At 44.7% G+C, this 2,511-nt stretch overlaps 1 pseudogene; it reads left to right on the forward strand.

Annotated features, from left to right (window-relative positions):
- Positions 1-356: 356 nt before the first annotated feature.
- On the forward strand, positions 357-2,066 carry LOC128070930 (zinc finger protein 280A-like; annotated as a pseudogene).
- Positions 2,067-2,511: the final 445 nt, after the last annotated feature.

A 2,511-nucleotide genomic window follows, 5' to 3' on the forward strand; every position in this document is an offset into this window, starting at 1 on the left:
TTTAAGACAGCACTGAATGGATTGTCTCTGGCATATCTTAATGGCCAGCATCACTCCACTTATGCTTTGGGGCCATTATTGAGTAAAATAAAGGTGACTTTGTCACAAGACCAGTGACATCTCAAAAGTCATTGTGGTAAACGAGTTACAAATGGGTGGGATGTGCAGGACTAAGGAATGATTCACATTCAGGGCAGGAGGATGCAGGATGGTATGAGATTCCAATCACACTCCTCAGAATGACATGCAATTTAAAACGTATGCGTTATTTCTTTCTGGACTTCTCCATTTAATAGTTTCAGTGAACAATTGAGGGTTAACTACACCACAGAGAGTGACACCTAAGATCAGAGGCGATGACCTTCTCCTGCGGTGGAAAAAACACTAGAAGTAGGGGCCACTTGAAGCCAAAAGTGATTGTAAAATGGCCCATCTTCCCATGTGAGGAAGCACAGACACCACCACAAGCCAAGTAAAAGACCGGAGGGTCCAAATCCAGAGATGAGAACAATGACGATTCTGAGGTCAGATTTGTTGGAATGGAACATGTCAATGAGGATTCTGAAGCCCTCTTTGTCAGAGTGAGTTCAAGTTCAAAGCAAATCTTTTCTAACATTTTGAACAGAGTGACCAGGGACTCATCTTCCAGAAGAAAGAAGGGCCACTTGAGTCCAGATCCCTCCTGCATGTTACAACCTACAAATCTCAGGACCCCAGCAGCAGAGCCAGCAGTTGTCTCACCAGCTTCTCAGTCTGAATGTGGAGGAAGAGAGAGTCCTATTATTTTTGAGCCTTTGTCTAAACCTGATTATAAAAGGAGCTCTCTGCCAGCCATGCTTCACAATTCAGAATTTCTCTCTCAGTAGCCTCACTGTCTATCTGAAACTGTTCTCTCATTAGGAGGCAAGGATGAAAGTCCTCTTATTCAAAGTGAGGTACCACTTCAGATGTAAATTTTAACAGTGGGAATCCCTAAAGACCTAAACTCTGATGAAATCCCAGGGAGACCTGCTTCCACCATGCCCCTCCAGGAATCTCTCCTACAAACAATATGATTATGACCTTGGAAGATACCCTGACCTCACCAAGTCATGTGCATGGTGGGGTTTCATTATCATGGACTTATGCAAATGACCAGGCATGCTTCAGTCTTATGGATCCAGACAGAACATGTAATTTGGAAGGGCTGGAGAAAACAGACTTTTGGACTCTAAGAAGTCAGAGCAAGACTGTTGACCCCATGAAAGGAAATCTGATCATGTTACTTGATGACTTTTACTATGGAAAGCATACAGGAGATGGGTAGCCAGAACAGAAGAGTCACACAAACTTAAATTGCCTCAGCTGCTTGAGAGTTCTAAAAGATGTCAAGTGTATGACACACATGAGGAACCATCTGGAGCTTGAGAAGCAGAAGGGTGACAGTTGGGAAATCCACACTACTTGCCAACACTTCACTGCCAGTTTCCCACCCCATTCCAGCTCCAGTTTCACACTGAAAGTGTCTACGCATCCTGGGAGCCCTCCACAGTCTGTAAAATCTGTGAATTGTCCTTTAAATCAGATCAGGTTCTTTTACAGCACATGAAGGAAAGTCACAAACCTGGTGAAATGCCCTATGTGTGCCGTGTTTGCAATGACCGATCGTCAGCCTTTGCCGATGTGGAGGCACATTTTAGAATGTGACATGGAAACATCAACAATTTGCTTTGTCTGTTTTGCCTCAGATTTTTCAAACTGGTGAAATCCTTCGTAAATCACACTTGGAAGCACTGGAACAAGAGGGTATTTCCATGTTTGAAGTGCTGGCTACAGTTTTTGAAGCTGAAGGAAAAGACAGAGCACCAAACCAAGAATCATCAGTCAAAGCAATTGCGAGGGTTGCCTCCTGAAACAGAGGTCATGATCCGAATTTCAGTTCAGCTGGGATTGAGTTAATTTCCCTGAGAGAGACAGCATCCATCATTGTGAGGAACAATGACTCCCACTGCCACCCGGAAAAACTACAGAGGATTGACTATGAACACAAAATATTCCAGACATGCTGCAGCAAGGGATCTGGCTAAAAATTATGTTCTACCCACCTCCAGAAATTTGGAAAAGCCCTATTGAAGTTCAACCAGCTGTACATAAAGACCCCGCTTGGCTTTTGTTGTTCAGTTGCTCAGTCATGTCTGACTCCCTGTGACCCTATGAACTTCAGTATGCCACGCTTCCCTGTCCCTCAGCATCTCCTGAAGCCTGCTCAAACTCATTCCATTGGGTTGCTGATGCCATCCAACCATCTTGTCCTCTGTCTCCACTTCTCCTGCCTTCAATATTTCCCCAGCATCTTCCCCCACCTCCCCACCAATGGGTTGACTCTTCCCATCAGGTGGCCATCAGCATCAGTTCTTCCACGTGAATATTCAGGGTTGGTTTCCCTTAGGATTGACTGGTTGGATCTCCTTGCAGCCCAAGGGACTCTCAAGAGTCTTCTTCATTTTCCAGCACCACAGTTCGAAAAGATCA

This window comes from Budorcas taxicolor, chromosome Y (assembly GCF_023091745.1).
Source record: "Budorcas taxicolor isolate Tak-1 chromosome Y, Takin1.1, whole genome shotgun sequence".
NCBI lineage: Eukaryota > Metazoa > Chordata > Mammalia > Artiodactyla > Bovidae > Budorcas > Budorcas taxicolor.